Source organism: Moschus berezovskii, chromosome 5, assembly GCF_049115385.1.
Source record: "Moschus berezovskii isolate FMDL1 chromosome 5, NW_MosBer_1.0, whole genome shotgun sequence".
Lineage (NCBI taxonomy): Eukaryota > Metazoa > Chordata > Mammalia > Artiodactyla > Moschidae > Moschus > Moschus berezovskii.
The window spans coordinates 101,582,832-101,592,513 of NC_142464.1; the positions used below are offsets into that span (position 1 = coordinate 101,582,832).

Here is a 9,682-nt window from a genome sequence, read left to right on the forward strand (position 1 = left end):
CCTGATGGCTCAGTGGTAAAGAGTCCTCCTGCCAATGCAGGGGATGCGGGTTTAATCCTGGAGTCAGGAAGATCCCCTATAGAAGGAAACAGTTGGAAGAATTTCCCCACTCAAGTATTCTTGTCTGGGAAATCCCGTGGACAGAGAAGCCTGGCAGACTGCAGTCCATGGGGTCACAAAGAGTTGGACACGACTGAATGTCTAAACCACAAGAACATTAAGGTGTGGACAGGTATAGAGAAGCCACATGGATAAAGTAATATTCTGATGGGGCATTGATACTGGCCCTAGGCTGGAAGGAGTGAGAGGAAGGAATGTTTATCAGAACCCAGAGACAGAAAGGGCAGAGAGCCAGCAAAACTGCAGGGTGGTCATTCTGTCTGCGGGTGAGCCGGGGGACAGTCTCCGCTCCTCAGTCTTCTCCTTTCCAGCCCCTCCTCTTATAGCCTTCAGGAATGCCCACCTTTGTCTGAGCCCCACTTGAAGCCACAGGGCAAAAAAGCTTCCATCTGCTCTGTGGAGCACAGGGTGACCCAAGGTGGAATGTACCAGTTTGGGAGAATAAACAGAAAATATTCAGAGAACCCTGTATCATGTGGGACTTACTGAGGAAGCGGCTTGCTGAGGCCCCCGGTGCCTGCTACATCAGAATCCCTGGGCGGTTGGAGCCCAGGAAGCCGCCTGGGGCAGAGACAATGAATCATCCACTAAAGAGCTTTGCCCCATTTTCTTCGTGTAGAAGCTGGAAGTGGCTGTGCCCTCAGAAAATACTTTGTATCTAGATGAAGCCAAAGGACACCTTTTGTGCTAATTGGATGTCCTTGAAAGTAAGCTTGTGAATTTCACTGCTCTCTTCTTTCCTCTGCCCAGTTAGATGCAAAGAACTCAGAGGCCCTATGGCACAGCAGAATCACAAGATGAAAGCATTATCAGGAGAAAACCAACCCACCGACAGTGGGAACACAATAAATGAATTTGTGTGTGGGGGGGAAGGTTATTATAAAACATTAATTAGAGAGAATAATGAATTACATTTACCCACCACCCTAAGTGAACAATTATCAAAAATTTCCATCTTAGCTTAACTACCTCTTTTGTCTTTTTCTTTGCCAAAGTAGTTCAGAGTAAGCACCAGGCATTGTGTCATTTCTCCTTTGCATACTTTAGTTTGCAGCTCTTAAAAAGAAAGAATGTATTATTCTTACTTAACCACAGTACAGGATGATACCTAATCAAACTATTAATAATTCTTTGGCATCAGATATAAAGTCTACATGTCACATTTGATTCCTGTCTTTTGCATATAGTTGTCCTTTCCCCAGCTTTTCCCCATCGTACTTTTTGGGGAAAATGAGTCAGTTCCTCAAAACGTTTTGGATTCATCTGTTTCCTTATGTTGGTGTCACTTATTCTTTTATCCTTGTACTTCCTTTAAATAGGGCCTGTCTGTCTAGTCAAGGCTATGGCTTTTCCCGTGGTCATGGATGGATGTGAGAGTTGGACTGTGAAGAAACCTGATCGCCGAAGAATTGATGCTTTTGAACTGCGGTGCTGGAGAAGGCTCTTGAGAGTACCTTGGACTTCAAGGAGATCCAACCAATCCATTCTGAAGGAGATCAGTCCTGGGTGTTCACTGGAAGGACTGATGCTAAAGCTGAAACTGCAATACTTTGGCCACCTCATGCGACAAGTTGACTCACTGGAAAAGACTCTGATGCTGGGAGGGATTGGGGGCGGGAGGAGAAGGGGACAACAGAGAATGAGATGGCTGGATGGCTTCACTGACTCAATGGACATGAGTTTGAGTGAACTCTGGGAGTTGGTGATGGACAGGGAGGCGTGGCCTGCTGTGATTCATGGGGTCACAAAGAGTCGGACACGAATGAGCGACTGAACTGAACTGAACTGAAGATAGTATATATGGTAGAAATAAATTGTAATTAAGTACATATTTAATCCTTTGGACCTGCATCTCAGAAGAATCTGCTCCCTACTTTGTCAGCTCCAGAGTACTGTAAAACAAATACCTGTACCTCTACACACTGAGGAGAGGAAATAATTTATCAAAAGAGTAATCACTGGACAATATTCACTGGTGAGATTGAGTTACTTGTCAGTGATAGCAGAGATTTCTCCAACTGTTAATCAATCTCTTTATATTTTCCAGATGTAGTACTGATAGGATTTTAACTTCTAGCCCAATGTCATAAGATAAGCAATTAATTTTGGAACATCCCTTAAATGTATTTCCCTCTGAGATCTTAGACAAAGCCTAGCAAGGGAATCCAAAGTGCTGTTCATAGCATGAGAAATGTTAGGCTTGGTACATCTCTGAGGAGTCTTTATCTCTAACTTCAGCCTGAGGTAGACTGCTATAAATATTCTCTGTGCACATGTGTGAGCTCTGTGAACCCTGCTCTAAGCATTTTGGGGTCCTAGTTTTCTCCCTTGTGAAATGAGGATTGGCCCAGTTGATGAAGGTCCTTGAGTCCAAGGATCAGATTTTATCTGATCATCTTTGGCTACTCTTGGCCAGCTGTATTTCTTCAAGGAACTGAAAGAAGATGTATGACCAAACTGATCCTGCTAATGAGGTGAGAGGTTAGATGTGTCAGTCCCACACACTCTACTGCCTGGTTGACTTCCAGAGCCGATGTCCATCATCCCTCTTGGCATGGGCAGCCGGGTCTGGAACTTGTTTCCAAGTAACTTGTAAGGAATGTATATGGTTAGTTTGTTCTGGGATCCTCAGATCAAGGGTGTGAAGCTCCACGCATCATCCCTGGAGCACTGTGCCATCGACTACACTGAAGACCCCTTCCAGGTAAGGGATGCATCCCTTTTTACCTGGGTGATCATGTTCTGGTCAGAGGACCAACCATTCAGCAGCACATTTTCCTTTGACCAAGACTTTAAAGGCTTAAGCAACTTTGTCTATGGATTTGATTTTTTATTTTCATATTCCTCAATGACAAGACAGGGATTAATTAGCCAACTTGTTACTTCTTCATTTATTATTTTCTCATTTGTTTCATTTCAGACCAGCTCCATCTATCAGCTCAGGGCAGGGTAGCATTAATACAATTTTAGAAACAAAATTTGTAGATAATTTTATAGAAATTTTAAAAGGCAGAGAATCAAACAGTAAATTCCCATAATTCTACCATCACTTATTGCTGCTATTACCACTTGCATCAGTTTGATAGGACCACCATAACAAAATACCACAGGCTGAGTGGCGTAAAACACAGAAGTTAATTTTCACAGTCCTGGAGGTTCGAAGTCCAAGATCAAGGTGCTGGCAGGGTTGGTTTCTTCTGCGGCCTCTCTCTTTGGTATGTAATTAGTTGTCTTACCCTATGTCTTCATGTGGTCTTTCTTCTGCGTGTATCTGTATCTAAGTGTCCTCTTCTTATAAAGACACCTGTCATATGGTTTAGCACCCACTCTAATGACCTCATTTAATCTTAAAGTGAAAGTGAAAGTCACTCAGTCGTGTCCAACTCTTTGCACCTCCATGGACTATACTGTCCTTGGAATTCTCCAGGCCAGAATACTGCAGTGGGTAGCCATTCCCTTCTCCAGGAGATTCTCCCAACCCAGGGATCGAACCCATGTCTCCCACAATGCAGGCAGATTTTCTATCAGCTGAACGACCAGGGAAATACCTCTCCAAATACAGTCACATTCTGCAGTACTACATTTAGGACTTCAACATATAAATCTGGGGGGAGACACAATTCAGTCTATGAAACTAAAGTGTATATTCCTATATACTTCAATCATACATATACATTTTGATTTTATGAAATTGGATTGTGCACCAGATAATATAAGTGTGTGCATGCTAAGTCACTTCAGTTGTGTCTGACTCTTTGTGACCTCATGGACTGTAACCTACTCCTCTGTCCATGGGATTCTTCAGGCAAGAATACTGAAGTGGGTTGCCATGCCCTCGTTCAGGCTATCTTCTTGGCCCAGGGAATAAGCCCATGTCTCTTATGTCTCCTGCATTGGCAGGCAGATTCTTTACCACTAGCACCACCTGGGAAGCTCATATAACATACATTAATATACTAAGTAAATTTTTCTATGTTAAATATTCATGAAATACATTTAGTGACTAAATGCCAACTCAATCTAAAATAGACCTTCATACGATTAAGTGTTTTACATGGTTAAATATGATGTATGTCTTAGCTTAATCCTAAGGCTGGTGATGATGCCAATTATAGGTAAATAAAAAGGGAAATGATAGAAAATACACTGTAGGGGGAAAAGTCTGTGGTAACTTGAAACCTGGATAAAGTGACACTGACATGTACCCATTCATTCAGCAAATCTACAGATTTATTACACACTTGGCACTTAGCCCAGGTGCTGAGGCTTCGAGTGAGAAAAGACACAAGGTCCCTGGACTGATGGAGTTTATATAAGATGATGCAGGCAAAGACAGTGACAAACAAAGCAATAAGTAAAACTGAAGACGGGTTCATATCGGGGAGGAAAACCAGAGCTACAAGAGAGACTAACAGAGAATAAGTTTAAGGAATCAGGGACATCTTTCTGAAGAAGTAGTCTTGAAGTCAAGACTCAAAGTTGCAAAGAGCCAGCCACGTGTGGAAACAAGCAGATTGGTTGCAGAGCTATTTTGTTTTGCTTGCTGGTCAAATATGAAGAGTTTGACATGCAAACAATGCTTACAGAGGCCAGTGGGGCTGAAAATGGTGACCAAGTTTCTTTCCTTTCATGAAACAGGAACTTTGGCAAGCAAGACCCTAAGGATGAATGAAAAAGTGGGTAGATACACTGCTCGTATTAAACACTTTGGATACATTTCACCAAAGAAGAGAATCGGATGGCTAATAAGCATATGAAAAGATGCCAACAACATTAGTCTATAGGGAAATGCCAATGGAAACTGCAAAGAGATAGCACTACACACTTATGAAAAATAGCTATGATATCAAATGCTGGTGGGAATACGGAAAGACTAGATGACTCATGGGAGAAGGCAATGGCAACCCACTCCAGTACTCTTGCCTGGAAAATCCCATGGGTGGAGGAGCCTGGTAGGCTGTAGTCCATGAGGTCGCGACGAGTCGGACACGACTGAGCGACTTCACTTTCACTTTTCACTTTCATGCATTGGAGAAGGAAATGGCAGCCCACTCCAGTGTTCTTGCCTGGAGAATCCCAGGGACGGTGGAGCCTGGTGGGCTACCATCTATGGGGTCGCACAGAGTCGGACACAACTGAAGTGACTTAGCAGCAGCAGCAGCAGCAGATGACTCATACATTGCTGGTGGGGATGTAAAAGATACGACCACTCTGGAAACAGTTTGGCAGTTTCTTTGAAAAACTAAATATGCAAATACCATATAACCCAGTAATTATACTGCTGGGCATTTAATCCCCCCAAAAGGAAGGTTATGTTTACATACAAAAACCTGAATCTGATGTTTTTTATACGTTTATTTGTAATAGCATGAAACTGGAAACAACCCAGATGTTCTTCAACTGGTGAATGGTTAAATAGTGACACATTTACACCATGGAATCTCAGTTCAGTTCAGTTGCTCAGTCATGTCCGACTCTTTGCGACCCCATGGACTGCAGCACACCAGGTTTCCCTGTCCATCACCAATTCTCAGAATTTACTCAAACTCATGTCCATTGAGTCAGTGATTCCATCCAACCATCTCATCCTCTGTCATCCCCTCTGCTTAATCATTCCCAGCATCGGGGTCTTTTCAAATGAGTCAGTTCTTCTAATCAGGTGGCCAAAGTACTAGAGTTTCAGCATCAACATCAGCCCTTTCAATGAATATTCAGGACTGATTTCCCTTAGGATGGACTGGTTGGATCTCCTAGCAGTCCAAGAGACTCTCAACAGTCTTCTCCAACACAATAGTTCAAAAGCATCAATTCCATGGCACTCAGCTTTCTTTATAGTCCAACACTCACATCCATACATGAGTACTGGAAAAACCATAGCTTTGACTAGATGGACCTTTTTTGACAAAGTAATGCCTCTGCTTTTTAATAGGCTGTCTAGGTTGGTCATAAGATTTCTTCCAAGTAGCAAGCATCTCTTAATTTCATGGCTGCAGTCACCATCTGCAGTGATTTTGGAGCCTAAGAAAATAAGGTCTGTCATTGTTTCCCCATCTATTTGCCATGAAGTGATGGGACCAGATGCCATGATCTTAGTTTTCTGAATGTTGAGCTTCAAGCCAACTATTTCACTCTCCTCTTTTACTTTAATCAAGAGGCTCTTTAGTTGTTTGCTTTCTGCTGTAAGGGTGGTGTCATCTCCACATCTGAGGCTATTGACATTTCTCCCGGCAATCTTAATTCCAGCTTGTGCTTCATCCAGCCCAGCATTTCTCATTATGTACTCTGCATATATGTTAAATAAGCAGGGTGACAATATTTAGCCTTGAAGTACTCCTTTTCCTATTAGGAACCAGTCTATTGTTCCATGTCCAGTTCTAACTGTTGTTTCTTGACCTTCATACAGATTTCTCAGGAGGCAGGTCAGGTGGTCAGGTTTTCCCATTTCTTGAAGAATTTTCCATAGTTTGTTGTGATCCACACAGTCAAAGGTTTTGGCATAGTCAATAAAGCAGAAGTAGATGTTTTTCTGGAATTCTCTTGCTTTTTTGATGATCCAATGGATGTTGGCAATTTGATATCTGGTTCCTCTGCCATTTCTAAATCCAGCTTGAACATCTGGAAACTAACGGTTCCATACTGTTGAAGCCTGGCTTGGAGAATTTTGAGCATTACTTTACTAGCATGTGCTGCCACTGCTACTAAGTCACTTCAGTCATGTCCGACTTTGTGTGACCCCATAGACGGCAGCCCACCAGGCTCCCCCATCCCTGGGATTCTCCAGGCAGGAATACTGGAGTGGGTTGCCATTTGAGATGAATGCAATTGTGTGGTAGTTTGAGCATTCTTTGGCATTGCCTTTCTTTGGGATTGGAAACAGTGGAAACAGGGGCAGACTTTATTTTGGGGGGCTCCAAAATCACTGCAGATGGTGACTGCAGCCATGAAATTAAAAGACGCTTACTCCTTGGAAGGAAAGTTTTGAATCACTTAGACAGCATATTAAAAAGCAGAGACATTACTTTGCCAACCAAGGTCCATCTAATCAAAGCTATGGTTTTTCCAGTCGTCATGTATGGATGTGAGTGTTGGACTATAAAGAAAGCTGAGCACCAAAGAATTGATGATTTTGAACTGTGGTGTTGGAGAAGACTGTTGAGAGTCTCTTGGACTGCAAGGAGATCCAACCAGTCCATCCTAAGGGAAATCAGTCCTGAATATTCATTGAAAGGGCTGATGTTGAAGCTGAAACTCCAGTACTTTGGCCACCTGATAGGAAGAACTGACTCATTTGAAAAAGCCCTGATGCTGGGGATGACTGAAGGTGGGAAGAGAAGTGGAGGACAGAGGATGAGATGGTTGGATGGCATCACTGACTCAGTGGACATGAGTAAACTCCAGGAGCTGGTGATGGACAGGGAGGCCTGTCATGCTGCAGTCCATGGGGTCGCAAACAGTTGGACATGACTGAGCGACTGAAGTGAACTGAACTGGGATTGGAATGAAAACTGAGCTTTTCCAGCCCTGTGGTCATTGCTGAGCTTTCCAAATTTGCTGGCATATTGAATGCAACACTTTCACAGCATCATCTTTCAGGATTTGAAATAGCTCAACTGGAATTCCATCACCTCCACTAGTTTTGTTCATAGTGATGCTTCCTAAGGCCCACTTGACTTTACATTCTAGGATGTCTGGCTCTAGGTGAGTGATCACACCATCATGATTATCTGGGTCATGAAAATCTTTTTTGTATAGTTCTGTGTATTCTTGCTACCTCTTCTTAATATCTTCTGCTTCTGTTAGGTTCATACTATTTCTGTTTTTTATTGTGCCCATCTTTGCATGGAATGTTCCCTTGGTATCTCTAATTTTCTTGAAGAGATCTCTAGTCTTTCCCATTCTATTGTTTTCTTCTATTTCTTTGCATTGATCACTGAGGAAGTCTTTCTTATCTCTCCTTGCTATTCTTTGGAACTCTGCATTCAAATAGGTATATCTTTCTTTTTCTCCTTTACCTTTCACTTCTCTTCTTTTCATAGCTGTTTGTAAGGCCTCCTCAGACAACCATTTTGCCTTTTTGCATTTCTTTTTCTTGGCGATGGTCTTGATCACTGCCTCCTGTACAATGTCACGAACCTCTATCTATAGCTTTTCAGGAACTCTATCAGATCTAATCCCTCGAATCTATTTGTCACTTCCATTGCATAGTTGTAAGGGATTTGATTTAGGTCATACCTGAATGGTCTAATGGTTTTCCATACTTTCTTCATAAGTCTGAATTTGGAATACTACCATGGAATAATAGTGATAAAAAGAACAAACTGTTGATACACAACAACCTGGGTGAATCACCAGAGAATTATGCCAAGTGGAAAACACTGATCTCAAAAAGCTTACTTACTGTATGATTCCACTTAAGTGACATGAATTTGAGTCAACTCTGGGAGTTGGTGATGGACAAGGAGGCCTGGCGTGCTGTGATTCATAGGATCGCAAAAAGTTGGACACAACTGAGCGACTGAACTGAACTGAACTGAAGACTCTTTAAATGACAAATAATAGAAATGCAGGACAAATTAATGGTTACCAGGGGCTAAGATTCTTTACCATCTGAGCCACCAGGGCTTTCCTGGTGGCTGAGAGGATAAAGCATCTGCCTGTAATGCAGGAGGCCCGGGTTCGATCCCTGGGTTGGGAAGATCCCCTGGAGAAGGAAATGTCAACCCACTCCAGTATTCTTGCCTGGAGAATCCCATGGACAGAGGAGCCTGGCAGGCTACAGTCCACAGGGTCACAATGAGTCGGACATGACTGAGCGACTTCACTTTCACTAGGGGCTAAGAAGGGGGTGGGGCAAGAAGTAGTATGTGTGGTTATTTCAGGGCAACATAAGGGACCCCTGCAGTGATGGCAATGTTCTGTATCTTGACTGCATCGGTGTTAATATCCTGATTATGATATTGCACTATAGTTTTGCAAGATATTATCACTGAGAGAAACTGGACAGCATGAGATTTCTACTATTCTTTTAGCTGCATGTGAATTTAGCATTATCTCAAAATACAAAGTTTAATTTAAAATATGTACCTCTGAGAATGGTGGGGAGTTTGAGTTGGGACTATTTCAACTTTGTCATAAATGGCCGATGTCCAAGTAGTGTGGACCTTAGGTATGACACTTAACCTCTCATTTCCAATTTCCATGCCTGTAGAATAATGGGGTTGGGCCATAAATGGTCCTAAATCTCTTTTTGCTTCTATAATCTCATGCCTAGAGTGAGCTATATACGTTTGTGGACACTTGTTTTCAGGACTTTCATGTTTATTGATGACCCTCAGAAAATCTTCATGGAAACAGCAGTTTCTTTCTAGTATTATTCCAGAAGAAGTAGATCTAGCCTTCCTACCCTCAAAGAGTGCTTTGCATACTGTGGCAAGATTACTGCAGTTGTAAAAGGGGAAACACTGACTAATTTCTTTCCTGTCCCAAGAGATCTCTCCACCCATGTTTTCCTCACAGCATCCTCTTCCAGAGGGAGAGAGCCAGGAGCAGGGAGGAAAGAAGT

General features: G+C 42.6%; 1 non-coding gene across 1 annotated transcript; it reads left to right on the forward strand.

Annotated features, from left to right (window-relative positions):
- Positions 1–8,743: 8,743 nt before the first annotated feature.
- TRNAY-GUA (transfer RNA tyrosine (anticodon GUA)) lies at positions 8,744–8,816 on the forward strand. The gene has a single exon. It is a non-coding gene; the product is annotated as a tRNA-Tyr (tRNA).
- The last annotated feature ends 866 nt before the right edge of the window (positions 8,817–9,682 follow it).